Source organism: Suricata suricatta, chromosome 11 (genome assembly GCF_006229205.1).
Source record: "Suricata suricatta isolate VVHF042 chromosome 11, meerkat_22Aug2017_6uvM2_HiC, whole genome shotgun sequence".
NCBI lineage: Eukaryota > Metazoa > Chordata > Mammalia > Carnivora > Herpestidae > Suricata > Suricata suricatta.
This window is the reverse complement of record NC_043710.1, coordinates 42,964,583-42,983,104: the sequence shown is the minus strand read 5'-3', so window position 1 is coordinate 42,983,104 and position 18,522 is coordinate 42,964,583. Positions and strand designations below refer to the sequence as shown.

At 40.1% G+C, this 18,522-nt stretch overlaps 1 long non-coding RNA gene across 1 annotated transcript; it reads right to left on the bottom strand.

The window, feature by feature from the left end:
- Window positions 1-1,041: 1,041 nt before the first annotated feature.
- LOC115272143 lies at window positions 1,042-17,976 on the bottom strand. Its single transcript, XR_003900270.1, has 4 exons — window positions 16,689-17,976; window positions 14,723-14,807; window positions 5,519-5,634; window positions 1,042-1,944 (listed from the first exon to the last, which is right to left on the bottom strand). It is a non-coding gene; the product is annotated as an uncharacterized LOC115272143 (long non-coding RNA).
- Between the last annotated feature and the right edge of the window lie 546 nt (window positions 17,977-18,522).

Here is an 18,522-nt window from a genome sequence, read left to right as displayed (position 1 = left end):
AAAAAATAAATAAATAAAACTTAAAAATGGTTATAATGGTGTATTTTATTATATACACACACTTGTATATATTTTAAATATATATTTATTTAATCACAAAAAGTTTTCAAATGGCAGATAATGATGTTTTGCGTCCTGAGCTTGGATAGTGTGTTATGTGTTTGTTTTTCTTTATTCTTTATTCTGTGCACCTATATCATAGATATTCCGTTTTATCTCCTGAGTAGAAAGACTTTTAAAAACAATGAGTGGTAGTCTTTACCTGCAGGAAAATACGGAGGTGTTCTTTCTATCAGGAACACCCACTCGCTTTTCTTGACTCACAGGTGTGTGGAATCTCTCCCTCACTACTGCAGCCACCACGACTCTCCCCTTCTGAATTTATTTTTGCCATTCTTCCTAACTCTAAATCAAGTACTATGTCATTTCCTGGTCCTTTTGTCTCATGTAGAAAGAGGTAGCATGCTTGCGCTGGTCCCAGATCCAATACCACCCTTTGGTGCTCTGCTCTTGTATTGCCTCTCATGGCTTCTTGATAGTTAAGGCCATGGGACACACCATTGAGGCTTGGAAACTCTGGAAGGGAGAAGCCAGAGTATTCCTCACTCTTTCCCTGCTTTCTGTGGAATCTGGCAGGGTCCCACTGGGCAGCCTCTCCCACCTGGCCCCAGCTTTCTCTTGGGCAGTTCCACCAGTGTTTCTGGCTTCCTCTGCCTGACGGCCCAGGTTTCTGGGCTCTGGTAACACTGTCTTCTCCCAATGTAACCCATGCAGCAGGGGGAGACGCCTCCTGGTTTTGCTAAATCTTTGGGTTGCTTTTCCATTCCCTATTTGGCTTCTTCACTCTTCCATTCATCTTTGTAACTAATTCTTTGTGAAAGAAAGAAAGAAAGAAAGAAAGAAAGAAAGAAAGAAAGAAAGAAAGAGAGAGAGAGAGAAAGAGAGAGAGAGAGAGAGAGAGAGAGAGAGAAAGGAAGGAAGGAAGGAAGGAAGGAAGGAAGGAAGGAAGGAAGAAAAAAGAAAGAAAGAAGGAAAGAAAGAAAGAAAGAGAGAGAAAGAGAGAAAGAAAAAAGAAAAGAAAAGAAAAAAAAAGAAAAACTTTCCCCTTATTCTGAAAGACCTATGTATTCTTCAGAATAGATCCCCAATTGCTACAATGAATAGTAAAAAAAGCAAAGGCTTGGAAGCTGGAAGGATCTAAATCTAAATCCTGTTGCTCACTGTGTGAACTGGGACAAGTGACTTAACTTCATTCTGTAAACTGAGGGGTCACAACACTGTCTCCCTGGGCTGCTGTTAAGTGTTAAATAGCACACGAGCCTAGCCATACTGCAGGGATGGTGCCTGTGCCACAGCCAGGACTCTGTCAACGATAGCTACCACTATTGATTTATAAATTTCTTGACAGCATGGCTATAATAGTACTCTCTTTGTGTCCCAGTGCTTTCTGTAAAGCTGTTTGTCACATTCTTGGCTCTAAACTTTTATTTCAGCAGCAACTTATTGCGCACCTGCTCTGTGCTAGCAATTGTCTTAGGCACGCATTCTAGGAAACATGACAAAAATAAAGCCCTTGCTTCCAACATGCTTGCAATCTAATGGGAGTAAGAGACGTGATAACAACTAAGTCTGTGGAAAGACAAACAGAGCAAACTGAGGCATGGATACATGGCTGGAAGAGTGAGGGGCTGAGCCTGTCTACACATGTCAAGTCCAGCTTCAGAGAGGAGCAGCAGCTCTGCTGACTTTGAAGGAAGAGAAGACTTCCAACAAGCAGTGAAAGCAAGCAAGGGGATCCCAGGCTGAGGGAATGGCACGAGGTAATAGTAGGACTCTGATCATGCATGTGCACTTCAAGCCCAGTTTGTCCAGCCCATTCCATTAACAGGAACGTGTGGAGGGACTCCTTGAAATCCTTGCTGCTTCCTGAGCATGAAATTGATTCTGTAAATAAAAAAATCAAGAAATTTTTGAGGAGAGGAGTGATTTGATTCTTCTGCAACCCAAAGAATAGAAAAGTGGAGTTTGGGGAGACCTGGTAGCAAGTTCTTGCAATGGTCCTACTGTGGTGTGATTCATAGCACTTGGGGATAATTGTTATTGGGGATGAGCAAGAGGGTTAGTTAAAATTGACTCGAAGGCAGCATTTCTCATTCTGTGCAGCAGAATGAATATCAATAATAAGTTATAGATATTTTTCCAGTATCTTTAGAAAAACATGTAAAGATATACATTTTATACACTGGCCTGTCATTATAATATAAGGCTCTACGTGATCTGACTCAATGACATCTTGCTCTAACTCAGCTCATCTCAACTCTTTTCTTTTTTTAATTTTTTTTAATGCTTTTTATTTATTTCTGAGAGACAGAGAGAGATAGCTGGAGCAGGGGAGGGTCAGAGAGAGAGGGAGATATAGAATCTGAAACAGGCTCCAGGCTCTGAGCTAGTTGTCAGCACAGAGCCCGACGCGGGGCTCGAACCCACGAACCTGAGCCGAAGCCGGACGCTTAACCGACTGAGCCACCCAGGCACCCCTCATCTCAACTCTTTAAAAAAATTTTATTTTCAATGTTTATTTTATTTTTGAGAGAGAGGCAGACAAAGCATGAGTGAGGGGGTGGGCAGAGAGGGAGGGAGACACAGAAGACAGCAGGCTCTGAGCTGTCAGCACAGAACCAGATGTGGGGCTCCAACCTGTGAACCATGAGACCATGACTTGAGCCAAAGTCGGACGCTTAACCGACTGAGCCTCCCAGGCACCCCCTCATCTCAGCTCTTCCTCTTTCTTGGTAGACTCTAGTTTTCAGCCACTTTTCTCTTCCTCAGATAAGCCAAACTCGGTCCTGACTTGCTATTCCATCTGTCTGGAAGAATTTTTCTCAAGATATTTGCTTATCCTTCCATGATCTGGCACTTTCTTACCAATCTATTTACTTACTCACCTTTGAGCATTCTCTCCCCTTGTTCTTCTGTGAATGAATATATCAGGCATGCTTTAGCCCCAGGGTTTTTGCATTTGCTACTTCTTTCAGCCTAGAATTATCTTCTTCTAGGTTTCTTGTAAGACTTACTTCCTCATCTTTTACAGGTCTTTCATTACATGTGTCACCTTTTCAATGAGAGATGCCTGCAACCCTATTTAAACTTTAAAGTCTAAAATTAGATAGTTTGGGGGCACCTGGGTGGCTCAATTGGTTAAGCATCTGACTCTTGATTTCAGCTCAGGTCATGATTTCATGGTTCATGAGATCAAGGCCTGCATTAGGCTCTGTGCTGGAAGTGCAGAGCCTGTTTGGGATTCTCTCTCTCCTCTCTTTGGCCCCTCCCCCTACTCACACTCTCACACACTCTCTCTGTCTGTCTCTCTCTCAAAACAAATAAACATTTAAAAACATTTAAAGAGGGCCGCCTGCCTGGTTCATTCGGTTGATCATCCAACTCTTGGATTCCACTTAGGTGGTTTCCAGTTCTTGGGACTTGGGATCAAGCCCTGCATAGCGCCCCATGCCAAGTGTGGAGCCTGCTTGGGAGTCTCTCTCTCTCTCTCTCTCTCTCTCTCTCTCTCTCTCTCTCTCTCTCTCTCTCTCTCTCCCTCTGCTCCTCTCCCCTGTTTGTGGTCTCCAATTTCTTTATCTCTCTCTAAAAATAAAAATTAAATTAAGATTAAAAAATTTTTATAAAATAACTTAAAAAATAATAAAATAAAATTGGATGGTCTTCTCCCCCCCCTCCCAACTTTTCTCCTTGCTTTTCCCCATGGCACTTATTACCATTTTGGTGCACTATATATTTTCCTTTTTATTTTTGTCTTTCCACACTGGAATATGAACTCTATTAGGACAGGGATTCTTATCTAATTTTATTTATTGTTCTTCTGTGCCTAAAACAGCCCTGACACCTATGGTAAGTACTCACAGAGTGAGTGAAGAAATGACTTCTGTCTCATTCTATCTTGGGTATCAGATAAAATGCCTCCCTCAGAAATGCTTTCTTCAACCTTCTGATCTGAAGCAGCCATTTCCATCTTAGTTATTTTTTTTTCTTTAAGAGAGAGAGAGCACAAGCAGAGGATGGGGGGATTGAGAGAGAGAGAGAGAGAGAGAGAAAGAGAGAGAGGAGAGAATCTTAAACAGGCTCCATGCTCAACACAGAGCCTGGATGCAGGGCTCCATCCCACAACCCTGGGATCATGACCTGAACCAACATTAAGAGTTGGACACTCAACTGATTGAGCCACCTAAGCACACCCCCTAGTTATTATATAACATCATCACATTTTATTTTACTCATAGTACTTGTCACTACCTGAAGTTATTGTTTATTTACTTGTTTATTGTCTGTCCTCTTGATCATCCATTAGAATATAGGCTCCATGAGACCTGGGACCTTGGTGCATAGTAGGTACTCACTAAATATTTGTTAAATAAATGAGAAAAAGCTGTACTGACAACTTCCCATGGATTATTTCACCTTCTGACAGCAGCCCCCATTAAATAATACCATCAGACTCCTTTTTTCTCAAGTGACAAAACAGAGGCTTAAAGCACTTATACAACCTAGAAGGTGGTAGAACCCAGATTTGAACACAGGCAGTTTCATTTCAGAATTAATTCTGAGTTAATTTATTAACTGCAGGACTTCTCAAACCTGAATCTATAATCCATAAGAGAAGGAAAGAAATCATATACAACATTGCCCAAACTTACTTGACTACAGAATCCTCCTAAAGTTTTATGGATATATTTTTGAAATGCCATTATAACATTTCTAACCCATTTGATCGGGAAGTTCATAGAGTTTTATTTGCAGGTCAATACATAAATCCATTGTAATCCCATTAGCCTAATATATGTAAAGGGTATGGTGGGATGAAAGAATAAAGGTCTTCTCAGTGGGGAAGGAAAGAGAGCCCAAGGTTATTGTTTGAAAAAATAGAAGAAGAAAAGTATCTAGGTGAAAGAGACAAAATAAAATAAAATAAGATAAAATAAAATAAAATGAAATGAAATAAAATAAAAAGGTAGTGCTAGTACAGCACAAAGATCACCATTCTTTCAACAAACTCTGACTGCCTAGTATGTTGGCATGAGTAAGTAAGGCAGCAGAAAATGAAGGTGGCCCGTAGCACAGAGGAACCTGCAGATAGTCAGTGGATGAGTAGACATTGGTATTGTTTACTTGACATGGTTCTCTCTCTTCCCCTTCCTTTTTTTAAATTTTTATTTGTTTTTGAGAGACAGTGTGAGCAGGGAAGGTTCAGAGAGAGAGGGAGACACAGAATCTGAAGCAGGCTCCAGGCTCTGAGCTAGCTGTCAGCACAGAGCCCCATGCAGGGCTCAAACCCATAAACCGTGAGATCATGACCTGAGCTGAAGCCGCTGGATGCTTAACCTACTGAGCCAAGGCACCTCTCTCTTCCCCTTCCTAATAGAACTCCATGTTTGCCCTTGCAGTGCACCCTGCATCGTGCTCCTTATCTCCTTGTGAGTGAATGGGGTAGAAATGAAAAGGTCACCTTCTACATTTCTGGTCAGCAAGGCATAAAGGCAAGTCTTCCTGGGGACTTCTGGGAAAGATTGGCCTGTTCACTGAAGAGCCACGCATAGGTAGAGGTGTTGTGCCACACACTGCCTGGAACATGACAGAGCTAACATTAACCATGAGACGGCAGAGCGGAAAAGGGGCATAAGCTCTCTGTAGCTTTCTTATTTCTTTTATTATTTATCTGTGAGCCAGATGTCTTTTGAGGCATATTCAAGGGATGGAATTTTAGGTAAGGAAGTAAATCACTTAGCTCCAGCGAATAGCACTGTTCACAGCCACGTGTTTTTCAGTTTCAGAATTTTACCACGACTCCCTATTTCAGGTGACTGTCATTTGACTGTTTCAGGAAGCAGGGGCTGGGCCCCAGTTATGCATGCAGTGTGCGCTGGTGTTGCAATCGGGGTGGATCGCTGCCAGATCAAGGGTGCTGTCTAAATTGGAAAGAGCAGGACTGGTGTTGGAAGTGAACGTGAGGAGAGTGGCTATCAGATCAGTGGTGCCACACTGGAATAACAGTCCCCAAAGTAATGCGGTTGAGGATTTTAGGGATTCTTCCTCTTTGTTCATAAACTAAGTTCTCATCTTCTGAGTACCCAGCTGTGGCTATCCCTGGGTCTTTTCAAATTCCTACTTGAAATCTGCATTGTCTGCGTCCTTCCACTTTAAAACAGGGGGCTGGCTGCCTGAGTTCTTGTCTGAGGTCCTCTGGCTATAGCCTGGGGAAGGTATAGACCAGGTCAGACCCATCTCTCTCTTTTTCTTTTTAAAAATTTATTTATTATTTAAAAAATTTTTATAATGTTTATTTATTTCTGAGAGACAGAGACAGAGTGCAAGCTGGGGAGGGCAGAGAGAGAGACACACACACAGAAACTGAAGCAGACTTCAGGCTCTGAGTTGTCAGCACAGAGCATGACATGGGGCTCAAACCCACAAACCCTGAGATCATGACCTGGGCTGATGTCGGATGCTTAACCAACTGAGCCACCCAGGTGCCCCAGTTTATTTTATTTTAATTCCAGGTTAGCTAACATACAGTGTTATATTACTTTTAGGTTTTAGGTGTACAATGGAGTGATTCAACTATTTCATACATCACCCAATGCTCATCATGACAAATGCCCTCTTTAATCTCCATTGCCTATGTCACCCATTCCCTCACCCACCTCACCACTGGTAACCATCAGTTTGTTCTTTGTAGCTAAGAGGCTCTTTCCTGGTGTGTCTCTCTCTCTCTCCCTTTCTCTCTGTCTCTTTTTCCCTTTGCTCGTTTGTTTTGTTTCTTAAATCTCACATATCTTGGGCATAATTTGGCTATTGTAAATAACACTGCAATAAACATAAGGGTGCATATATCCCTTTGAATTAGTGTTTCTGTATTTTGGGGGTAAATACCCAGTAGTGTGATTAATGGATCATAGGGTAACTCTATTTTTAACTTTTTGAGGAACCTTTATACTGCTTTCCACAGTGGCTGTCCCAGTTTATTCCCACCAGTAGTGTGAGAGGTTCCTTTCTCTCCACATCCTTGCAAACATTTGTTTCTTGTGTTTTTTTTTTTTAAGTTTATTTTATTTTGAGAGAGAGAGAGAGCAGAAGAGAGAATCCCAAGGAGGCTCCATGCTGTCAGTGCAGAGCCCAGCTCAGGGCTCGATCTTACAAACAATGAGGTCATGACCTGAGCCAAAATCGAGAGTCGGCCACTTAACCAACTGAGCTACCAAGGAACCCTTTGTGTTTTTGATTTTAGCCATTCTAACGGGTGTGAAATGATGTCTCATTGTAGTTTTGATTTGTATTTCCCTGATCATGAGTGGTTGAGCTTCCTTTTATGCATCTGCTGGCCATCTGTATGCCTTTTCTTTTAAGGTTTTTTTTTTTTAAAGTTTTATTTATTTAAGTAATCTCTACACCCCATGTGGGGCTTAAACTCACCACTTGGAGATCAAGAAACTGGGCCATCTAGGTGCCCCGATCTGGATGTCTTCTTTACAGAAATGTCTATTCATGTCTTCTACCCATTTTTAATTGGATTATTTGTTTTTTTGGGTGTTGATTGGTGTAAGTTCTTTATATATTTTGGATACAACCCCTCATCAGATATGTCATTTGCAACTTTCTTCTCCCATTCGGTAGGTTGCCTTTTAGTTTTGTTGATTGTTTTCTTCTCTGTGCAGAAGGTTGTATTTTTTTTAAATTTTGTCCCAATAGTTTATTTTTGCTTTTATTTCCCTTGCCTTAGGAGACATATCTAGGAAAAAAGCTGCTATGGCCAATGTCAGAGACATTATTACTTATGCTCTCCTAGGATATTTATGATTTCCTGTCTCACATTTAGGTCTTTAATCCATTTTTAATTTATTTTTGTGTATGGTATAAAATAGTGGTCCAGTTTAATTCTTTTGCATGTTGTTGAAGAGACTGTCTTTTTTCCCATTGGATATTCTTTCCTGCTTTGTTGAAGATTGATTGACCATACAATTGTGTGTTTATTTCTGTGTTTTCTATCCTGCTCCGTTTATCTATGTGTCTATTTTGGTACCAGTGCTACACTGTTTTGATGACCACAGCTTTGTAATATAAATTAAAATCTGGAATTATGATATCTCCAGCTTTGTTTTTCTTTTTCAAGATTGCTTTGGCTATTTGGGGTCTTTTGTGGTTCTATATAAATTTTAGGTTTTTATTCTAGTTATGTGAAAAATGATGTTGGTATTCTGTGGGGTTTTTTTTGTTATTTTTAAAAACAATTTTAGTTATTTATTTTATTTTGAAAGAGAAAAAGGGCAGGGGAAGGGCAGAGAGAGAGAGAGAGAGAGAGAGAGAGACACTACCATGCAGGCTCCATGCACAAAGTGGAGCCTGATGTGGGGCTTCATCTCAGGACCATGAGATCATGACCTGAGCTGAAATCAAGAGTTGGACACTTAACTGACTGAGCCACCCAGGTACCCCTGCTATTGGTTTTTTGATAGGTATTGATTTAAATGTGTAGATTTCTTTGAGTAGTATAGACCTTTTAACAATATTTTCCCTCCAATTAATGTGCATGGAATGTTTTCCCATTTCTTTGTGTCATCTTCAATTTCTTTCCTAAGTGTTTTTATAGTTTTGCTAGTATAGGTCATTCACCTCTTTGGTTAGGCTTATTCCTAGGCATCTTATTATTTTTGGTGCAGTTGTAAATGGAATTGTTGCCTTAATTTCTCTTTCTGTTGTTTCACTATTAATGTATAGAAATGCAACAGATTTCTGCACATTGATTTTGTATTCTGCAATTTTACTGAATTCATTTACCAGTTCTAGTGGTTTTTTAGTGGAATTTTTAGGGGTTTCTAAATAGACTATTATTTCATCTGCATATAGTGAAAATTTACTTCTTTCTTGCCGATTTGGATACCTTTTATTTCTTTTTGTTGTCTGATTGCTGTGGTGAAGACTTCCAGCACTATGTGAAATAAAAAGTGGTAAGAGTAGATGTCCTTGTCTTGTTCCTGACTTTAGGGAGAAAGTCTCAGTTTTTTCCCAATGGGATATGACATTCACTGTGGGTTTTTTAATGGCCTTTGTTATGCTGAGGTATGTTCCCTCTAAACGTACTTTGTTGAGGGCTTTTATCATGAATGGATGTTTTGCTTTGTCAAATCCTTTTTCTGCATCTACTGAAATGATCATTTGGGGTTTTTAAAAAATATATTTTCCCTCTTTTTAAAAAACGTTTGTTCATTTTGAGAGAGAGAGTGTGTGGGGGTGGAGGGGCAGAGAGAGAGGGAGAGAGAATCCCAAGCAGACTCTATGCACACACAGAGCCCAACGAGGGGGCTTGATCTGACAAACTATGATATCATGACTTGAGCCAAAATGAAGAGCAAGATGCTTAACAGACTGAGCCACCCAGGTGCCCCTATCCTTTCTCTGTTGTTGTTGTTTTTTTTTAATGTTTATTTATTTTTGAGAGAAAGACAGAGCATGATGAGCACAGGAGGGCAGAGAGAGAGGGAGAAACAGAATCTGAAGTACAATCCAGGCTTTGAGCTGTCTGCACAAAGCCTGACATGAGGGTCGAGCCCATGTACCATGAGAGCATGACCTGAGCCAAAGTCAGTCGGTCAACCAACTGAGCCACACAGGTGTCCCTCCCCTATCCTTTCTCATATTGATACAATGTATCATATTAATTGATTTATGAATATTGAACCACCCTTGCCTACAGGGAATAAATCCCACTTAATCGTGGTGAGTTAGATTCTGTTTGCTAGTATTTTGTTGAGGATTTTTGCATCTATGTTTATCAAAGATACTGGCCTGTCGTTCTCTTTTTTAGTGTTGTCTTTTTTGGGTTTTGGTATCAGGGTAATGTTGGCTTCATAGAATGAATTTGGAAGTTTTCCTTTCTCTTCTATTTTTTTGGAATAGCTTGAGCAGAATAGGTATTAACTGTTCTTTAAATGTTTGGTAGAATTTGCCTGTGAAGCCATCAGGTCCTGGACTTTTGTTTGTTGAGAGTTTCTTGATTACTGATTCAATCTCCTTTCTGGAAGACTCATCTCTTGAGTTGTTGGTAACTCTAGGGGAATGGCAACTCCATAAAAATAGAGCAGGGGCTTTTCCCTGGCCAATTAATCCTGTCTACATGCTCCCTTCAGGGCAATAAGATAGCCATGGTCTCCAGACTCTTATTTCAACAGATTTTTAGATGCTTTAAGGAGTGAAAGTGAGCACTTCTACCCCTCATCCCATGAATTTGCTCAGGGAGCTTGTCCAAGGCCACACTTTTAGTTAGTGAAAGAATGAAAATTAAAATCCAAGTTGTCTAATTCCCAACATCTATGCACATAACCATGACTAAATGAGACCTTTCAAAGTGTGAGCCAAGTAACTTCACACATGAGAAAATCCTGTGAAGAGCATGTAGTCAGAAAAAAATATTGAGACTGACCCCCTGCTCTGACCTGTCACCAGTCCCCACCTTTCACTTCCACCTAAAATTTGGTAAAGCCTTTAACTCTCAGTATAGAGAACTGGTGCCTCACTGTATACATATGGTTTCATGCTTCACACCCAACATAGCACAAATAGGTATATGGTCCCTATCTCAAGCTTATGGGGACCAGCTTCCTGGGCACATCTCTCAGTTAGATTCTTCCCACCAGTGGAAGGGGATCCAGCAGGATGGAGAAACCCATGAATCACTTTGGTTGAAGAGGGAATCTCCATTACTGTAATGGAGATGGTTTTCCACAACTGAGTGCTTGGGCAAAGGTGTCTGGGGCTGTCAAAAGGCTGGGCTATCATCAAGCTATTTGAAGTAACAAGGAAAGTTGTCCTATTTATCACACCTCTCTGGGACATCTGTTTAAGAGCTAAGAGTAGACCGTGTTTCATATTCTCTTCCTTGACTTGATGTATTCATTCATGAGGCAGAGAGCTCTGTGCCAGGCTTTCCAAAGCTCCTTTTAGATCTTTAGTGGCACAAAAGAATAATAGTTACAGAAATTTGTTTAAGTATATATAATAATAATATATAAAATAATTATCATATAAGATAATATCATATATATCATATAATCTCAAGAATGCTTATAATTTGACCCTTTTTTTGTAAGAAGGAATGGGGAATCATGCTTATAGTCCTGGAGAAGCTGTACTTGGAAAGGTACTAAAAACAACTATTGGGAGGCGCCTGGGTGGCTCAGTCGGTTGAGCAGTTGAACATCAGACTTCATCTCAGGTCACGATCTCACAGTTTGGGGGTTCGAGCCTCACGTTGGGCTCTGTGCTGACAGCTAGCTCAGAGCCTGGAGCCTCCTTCAGATTCTGTGTCTCCCTTTATCTCTGACCCTCCCCTGCTCAAGCTGTCTCTCTCTCTCTCAAAAAAAAAAAAAAATTAAAAAAAAAACGACTATTGGTAATACAGCGGATGAGTGGTGATGAAGTTTAAATAAATAAACTTGGATAGGTAAGACAAGAAGCTGTGGCTATTGATCTAAAGTACAGAGAAAGAGAAAAACAGAACCCAGCTTGCACTGAGTGCCGGTTGCCTTTATGCTGAAAGCAGAGACAAAGATAGTGTTTCTCATGGATTAGATGTGGGCTCAGCAGAAGAGAGCCAACCTGGAGTCATTTCAAATTTCACTCAAGAGTTCTACTCAAAAAGATGAAGTGACCCCAACAAAGGACTGGTTCGCCTGATTCCCACTGCTGTGGGAGGAAATATAAGTGACCAGCCGGAGGTAAATGTTTCACCCACAGTACGGGCAGTTCAATGTGGGAGCCTCCAAAGTACCTATGAAACCACCCATGAGAAAAATAGTCAGCTTCGAACACCCACCAGAAAAAGACAGCTTTAAACATTTGCCACAACCAGAGGAAACCAATGCCAAAGTACCCTTGGTGCCAGTCAGGTAAGACATTTCCTACCCTTTATTCTTATTCCTCCTCTGTTTTAATATTGGAGGATCCAGAGGCAGCCCAGGGACAAGTGGGGACAGAGGAAGAGAAGCACCAAGTAGGGGGACAGAGATGAGGCTAACTAACATCTTCCTTTCACTGAAAGCACTTTGTTAAGGTGAGAGCCTTTAACCTTAAATGGAATTTGGACTTTCAACTCTTACATTTAAATTACTGAACATGTTGATTAACAAAATAGGACTATTCATATGACTAGATATAATTGGAAGAACTTTTTTTTTTATTTTAAGGTTTTCTCTTCTTAAGTAACCTCTATACCCAATATGGGGCTCGAACTTACAACACTGAGATCAAGAGATGCATATTCTACTGACTGAGCCAGCCAGGTGACCCCACAGAGGTCCTGGTCTGGACTTCTCTCAAGGGAAGAACTGGCTCCTCAGGATGGGTGGTGTGAAGAAAAGGGAAAGTTGTTTTTGACTGTGCTGATTCAAAGTGCCTGTCACAGTGTTTTGCTGTAGTTATTTTTCTGTTATATGAAACTGAAAATGTTCTAATACCATAGTGAATATTTCATGCATAATTAAATGCCTAATATACACAAACATGCATTTCCTAAAGTAGTTTCTTACTTCAAATTCTAGCTCTCCGCTTACTGGAAAGGGCATTTAGTAGTCAGAAGAAATGTATTTTAGTGTTAGGGCTTGTGAAGAGTGCTTTTCAGGGGATTTTTTTAGGGAATCAAACATGAGATAGTATGCTGACTTTCTCAGGAGAAAGTTAAGCATCAGCCTCCTTTCTCCCCCTCATAGAGGAATTGAGCCATGAGCTGTGTGTATCCCTTTTCACAGAGCTATGGAACAGAAGTTTCTCTTTGCCTTTGGATTCCTGGGGCATTTCTTGATGCTAGTTTCCAATTCATAAGTTTATGAATCTATTTTTTCTGTTGCTACATCTCTGCATTTTGAACAAATTTGTTTCTTGCACTTCTAATTAAATAGTTGACCAGCCTAAGTCCAATAAAAATGTAATTGAGGCCACATATTTGCTGCTTTTAGCATGCCTGTAATTTCCATCTTTCTTTACTCAGCCATAAGTATTAGCATTTTCTGCTTTCCACTCACTTTTATAAACTAGGTTCCAACCAAATATTTAAATCATTGCATAAACCAACAATGCTTTACAGATAATAATACAGCCCAGACAAAATAGGACCAACTGCTGAAGATACCATCATGAAAACTTTATTAATCAGCAATGTTTGAAATCCCAAATTATGCATAGAAAAGGTAGGCTACAAGGTGTCAAAAGACAGTATTAGGGTCATTGATCTGAGATCACTAGTATCTGAAAACATGATGCTTAATAAATGTTTGCTCAGGGAATGAATACCCTACCTAGGTGGAGTAGATTTTCGAGTCTGATAAATTTTATCTGATTTTTAAGATGTGTACTTACTCATGTTAATTCTACTTCCTTGACTATTATGTTCAGGCCATTTCAAATATCTAGATTCAAGCCTTTACAGGTCCCCAACACAAAGATGAAAATATTGGGGCAACACAACTTTGGACTCCTTGTCATGTGGTAGAGGTCAAATGAGAAAATCAGATAGTTAGAAGTTGTTTTCCTTCAAATCACCTCTTTTGAAGTATTTGTCAAGACATTTGGTGAGAGATTTCAAATATGACCATTTAAAAGTTTAAAAGCAATCCAAGATAAATAAATGCAAGACCAAAGAGCAAAACCTTAGGAATGCTAGTAACGTTTTCACTAGTTGGATGTTTCTAATTTGTGTGTGTCAAAAGCTTTCCTTATGAAAATATAATTATAACAAGAAATGAAAAATTAAAAAACATGGATGCTAATAAATCAATTTCTTCTTGAATTCTAATTCCACCACTTGTTAACTATATGATCTTGGGAGAGTTGCTTGGCTCACCATATTTCCATTTCCTCTTAGGTACAAAGGGAATAATAGAACTTTCTCCCCATGAATGTTTAGGACTCATTGTGAGACAGAACAGGAGAAGCTAGATGGTGATCAAAATATCACCTGTTCAACTGATAAAGATTCCAACTAAAGATGTGGCTTAGATGTATGGCAACAATAGGCATCCTGATGTAGAACCATGGCCATACATTGAGTAGCCTTGAAACCACTGGTCTGCCTAGGCAAAAGCCTGCCTCTGTATAATGTATGGCATGGAGAAGCAGGATAGAATGAATGCTCTTTGTGGATCCTGGGTTAAAATGAGGTAAGCAGGGGCTAAGATAAGCATTTTAAAATTCTTCTTTCTGGGGCACCTGGGTAACTCAGTTGGTTGAATGCCTGACTTTGGTTCAGGTCATGATCTCTCAGTTCAGGAGTTCAAGCCCCACATTGGGCTCACTGCTGTCATCTTGTCAGCACAGAATCTGCTTCAGATTCTGTTTCCCTCTCTCTTTCCCCCGACATCCACTTGCACTGTCCCCAAAATAATAAGTATGTTAAAAATAAAATAAAATTCTTTCTAAGTCATCAAGATGAGAAGTCATCCTCTTTTCTGTGGGAGGATTGAGAGGGGTTGTCAGAGAGTTGACAAGAGTGTTACATTAGTGAAGTTCCTTCTATAAACATTGGCGTGGGGGGGGGAGCATTTCCTAGACTTTTGTTCTCTTAATCCTGGTCCAGGCCAGACCAGCTGGCCTGTATTCAACCAGGCTGTGGCTATCCCCTTGTGGTGAAGACATCACCAGACTATCAGGATCATCGTATTCTTACTTTCATAAGGCTGTTCCTCCAACACAAATCATGCTCTTCCTGATATACTGCCGGTGAATAATGTTGCTTCTGCCTTCAGAATGCTCTGAAATAGGCCAGATGAGTATATTAACTAAATTAAGTTAGAGGCAACATTGTGCCCAAGGCCGAAAATCAATTTCCTCTTTTATTTCCCAACGTAAATCATGTCTAGCCAAGTTGTCCAATTACAGTTGACCCTTGAACAATGCAGAGGTTCAGGATGCTGACCCCCACACAATCAAAAATCCATGTATAACTTTTGACTCCTGAGAAACCCAATTACTAATAGGCTACTGTTGACTGGAAGCCTTGTAGATAATGTAAACAGTAGGTTAACATATGTGTATATTATCTGTATTACTTACTATATTCTTACAATAAAGTAAGATAGAGACAAGAAAAGGTTAGGAAAATCATAAGGAAAAGAAAATAGATTCACAGCACTGTTCTGTATTTATAAAAAAAAAAAGTTTTGCATTTAAGCAGATCTGCACAGTTCAAATCTGTGTTGTTCAAGGGTCAACTGCACACAGTGGATTACATAGGTCCACTAAGAAGCAGATTCCAAGAATGGACCAAACATGTAAGAGATTAACTGGGAGAGGGGATAGAAGGAGAGGAGAGCCTTTAAACCACAATGCTGGTCTGACCCCTGTGTAAGAAGAGAAGGAAAGGAATTTTCTTACCTGGATTGGAAGACTCTTAGACTATAGTGCAGTTCCTAGAAAACTTAAACCTGGTTGAAGGAGAACCCTTGAGCCAAAGTTTCTTGTCGGAGGATTTCTACCCCACTGAAATGGCTATGCCTCACTGAAAGGGCCTGCTTTAGTACCCCAGCCATCCTTAGTCATTGGCTCAGAGCAGGCAGCAGACAGGGTGGCCTTGGTATGAACATGATGATGGATCAAAGTCCATTATGCTCCTGCAGCAGAGGATCTGAGCAGTGTAGGTTTTGCTTAAAGTGCTGCTCTCCTTCCCTTCCTAATGTACGTAAAACCTCTTCATTTCCCTTTTCCCATTGAGTCTCATGTTTCCAACATCCCATGCTGAAGAGTGGGACTCTGTCTTGGCCTCCGTGATGTCTGATGAACAGCATTTCAATCCAAAGCCACAGGGATTACTGCTTTTACTCTTGCCACAGCTAAGACACCTGCTTCCTATGGATGACTTCCCAAAGTTGTTTCAATAGGATAATCCCTAGAGACTTGAATTAATACTGCTTTTAAAAATTGTGCCCCTATGGGCCTGGAGAGTTTTTATTCTGTGCGTTACATACAACTTAAGACCTTGCCTTTCACTTTGAATGTCACAAGCTTTGAGTAGCATTTCTTTTCAGCTACATCTTTTTCTATAGCTTAGAAGAGATTAGGCCTCTGGTGTTATATTTCCTTCCCCTGTTCCACTGCTATTTTTCAGCAAGACTCATCTGAGTTTGTAACATTTCAACCTGTTTTTTAGTTTGATCCCCTTCTTTCTCTATCTATGGGAAGCTAGTACCGTTTGCTAGATTTGAGCGGTCTTCCTTCTTTTGCTTTGTTACACAAATATTTTTCTTGTCTCTCTTTTTGTTTCCTGGTCCAGACATGCATTTTTCTTACACATACCTCTAAGTTTTGCTTTGTGGGGTGTTTCATACAGAGATATATGCAATCTATACATTTTGTGTTTCCCAAAGGCAAAGAAATTCTCTCCTTTCCAAGCTGCATCCTATTCCCAGGAGATAGTCTCCTAATAAGTCAATATCCAATCCAGGCCTGGACTTGACTTATCATGGCCTTTTCTCAGCCTTGCAGAGGAAGGACCTTTACCACTCTGCTCCTGGCACTTTCCAGAGCAGACTGGAACACATGCTTTTTGCAGACTGAAATATCTGAAGAGAATGGTGAAGGGGAAGGGAACATTGGTTATATTTGATCTTTATCATGTGCCCTCATCCCAAACTCACCAAAGTTGCTTCTTCTCTCCTGGAAAGTAGTAAGTGCATAGACCAGGAAGATTACAGTAGTTCCTCCTCATCCAAGATTTTGGTCTCTGCGGTTTCAGTTACCTGAGACCAACCACAATCTGGAAGCAGATGAACCTCCTTCTGACGTCTTGTCAAAAGGCCAGTGGTAGCCAGATTACATCACTGTGCTCACATCATTGACCTCAATTCATCTCATCACGGAGGCATTTTATCATCGGACATCACCACAAGAAGAAGGGGGAGTACAGACAGTAAGAGATTTTAAGGAGAGAGAACACATTCATAAAACTTTTATTATAGTATATTGCTATGATTTTTCTATTTTACTGTGTCTAATTGATAAATTAAACTTCCTCAGAGGTATGTATGTATAGGAAAAAACACAGTTACATATAGGGCTTGATACTTTCCATGGTTTCAGGAATCTACTGGGGATTTTGGAATGTATCCCTTGAAGATCACATGGAAAGTAATGTAGCCCATATGGAAGGAAATAACAGGAGTGGGTTGTAAATATTTCCCCATAAAGTTATGCGAAATACTTAACATAGTGACTGAAAAGAGATTAGTACTCAAATGTAAGCTCTTATAAATTGAAAAGCTAAGATGAAAATTATTTCCAGTTTATTTACAAGAGAGGGGCAACCAAGCAAATTCTACAATATTGGATTTTTTTTCTCAGATTTTTTTAAAGGGTAAAACTCTCTACTTAAAAGTGTCCTTTTAATGATCGTCTATGATTACAGTTTGCTTCAGACATGGAAACAGCCTCCAGACAAACAAACATGATGAGGTCAGTGGTGAATTTCTTTTCCTTGGATCTCGGGACCATAGCATTGGATTAATCCTAATCTTTGGTTATGACACACTCTCCTCATTGGTTTTTCCCTCTTTCCCTCCTTCCCTTTCCTTCCTACCACCCTCTTCTCTCCCTTCCTGCCCTTCTTCCCTCCCTCCTTGCCCCTCCTCCTTCCTAACTTGCACCCCCTCCCAGGGAATCTTACCACATCAGCGCCTCTTTGTGAGTGGAATAGAACTTTTGGACTCTTTTGCCCTTCTCCTCCTTTCCCTCCCAAGCAACTGTCTTTATTTGTTGGGCTGGGTTTCAAATTTGAATAAACACTGAAAGTGACAGACTTGTCACATCTGGAGGAAGCTGCTGCTATTTCTTTTGGTTTTTCACAGAATTTTAAGTGCATCCCTAAAGCTCAAAGGAAGGGTATGATTTTGACTCAAACTTTGCCCTGTGTGCCAACCTCAGGAAGTTTAGGTTGAGTTAGGGAGAATGTAACAAAACCTGACAGTAGACAAGTCTAATGTGGTTTGGAGTTTTATTATGAAACTTCTGCATACTTCTGCTTTTCACCCAGTTGTGTCATAAGAAAACAGCCAAAACAGTCATTTCAGGTTTTGCAAATCATCTTTTAGAATAACACACACATTCAGTATTCAAATTTTCTGTATTGTAATTAGCAAATTGGTATAAGATGTTGAAATTGTATTATGTACTGATTCAAATGGACTTAAACCTATTTTCTTACTTTCTTTCAATCATGACTATATATATACATACTATGTACAATATCAAGATCTATATAAAAATATGCACATTAAAAACAAACAAAATATTGGACTATACATTTTTTTAACAAGAACTTGGTGTATTGTTCCCATGAGCCCCATTTATTTACTTATTTGTTTGTTTGTCTGTCTATATATCTATCTGTCTATCTACCTAGAGTGAGAGAGAGAATGCCAAGCAGGCTGTCAGCATGGAGCCCAATGCAGGGCTTGATCCTATGAATGGTGAAAA